General features: G+C 44.1%; 1 pseudogene; it reads right to left on the bottom strand.

Annotated features, from left to right (window-relative positions):
• Positions 1–444: 444 nt before the first annotated feature.
• On the bottom strand, positions 445–890 carry LOC146399356 (large ribosomal subunit protein uL15 pseudogene; annotated as a pseudogene).
• Positions 891–1,179: the final 289 nt, after the last annotated feature.

The following is a 1,179-nucleotide window of genomic DNA, read 5'->3' as shown; positions in this document are numbered from 1 at the left end:
CTGTAAGCAAGTAGTGCACATAGGGCATTTGTCAGTGGTGAGGCTGATTTGCCATTGGCATAACACAGTTCTAAGTGGGAAAAAGGTGAGGGTCAATTTCCAAAGTAAACAACCATTATGACTGCTATTTGTTCACTGAGTACAATATACTTTGCACGTAGGAAGCTTCTAGTATTTGGTTTTGTGGTGTTGGTGAGATTGCGATCAGGAGATTATCACATGGTTTCACTAGGTTCTGCTTTTCTCTGCTTGTGAAAAGAAGGCTTTTTCATACCAAATCAGACTTCTCCATAAATGAGAACACATTCTGAGAGAGTTTTATACTACTGAAGCCCCTCTTCCTCCTCCCCCTCCTATTCTTCCCTCCCTCCTCCTGCCCACTCTCCTCCTCCTCTTTTTTTTTTTCCACTTGTTAACATTTAATGAATTTCACACCATGTGGTTTCAAGCTACAAGGACACAGGACTCACTCACACCCATAATCTTATCCTTAGCTCTTCTGCTGAAGGATTTGACCTTCAGGACGACACCCTGCTTTGGGAGTTTTCCCTTTCCTAGAACTTTGTAGTAGCCTGATGGTACACCATCAGTGATAGGGGCAGCTCCACTCTTGTTCTTTGCAGAATTTACCCATGTCTGCTTACTGACCAAGGTCCACAATGTGTCACGGTTGACAGCTCACAAAAGCTCTGGTTCCTCTCTAAGTGGTACTGCCTCATACCAACTTTCCCAAGGTATCCAGAGTGATTTTTGTTGAGGTTGAACCTTCAGCAATACATACCTCCAGCATTACCCCAGACTCCTGGGTGCTTCTGGTGTTTGCTGATGCAGCCATGGCCATGGCTCATGTGGCCCCCAAGTTTCCAAGTCTTCCTTCGTCTGGATGGCATGTCACTGGCTTCAACAAAAGAGGAGGGCTGATTTCTTAATGGTGCTGGTAATCTGAAAAGGTCCTGGAACAGCCAACCTCTGGGTTCCTGTAAAGTGTAGTAAAAGATGGCCTCACTGTTCATCCAAATTTCATCCCTCTATCACTATCTGCAGCTGAAAACATCCTTATAAATGGATGTTCATAGTATTTACCTGTCCTGTCTCCCTTGACACAGTGAGAAATGGAACTTCCTCACACTTTAAATAAGGCATATTGTAGAGTAGTCCAAAAAATGCATGGGATTCACC

The sequence above is a fragment of the Sus scrofa genome, chromosome 10, assembly GCF_054392235.1.
Source record: "Sus scrofa isolate SSC_HxYL_T2T_F1_AM1 chromosome 10, Sscrofa_HxYL_maternal_Yorkshire_Landrace_v2.0, whole genome shotgun sequence".
Classification (NCBI taxonomy): domain Eukaryota; kingdom Metazoa; phylum Chordata; class Mammalia; order Artiodactyla; family Suidae; genus Sus; species Sus scrofa.
This window is presented reverse-complemented; position numbering and strand designations above follow the sequence as displayed.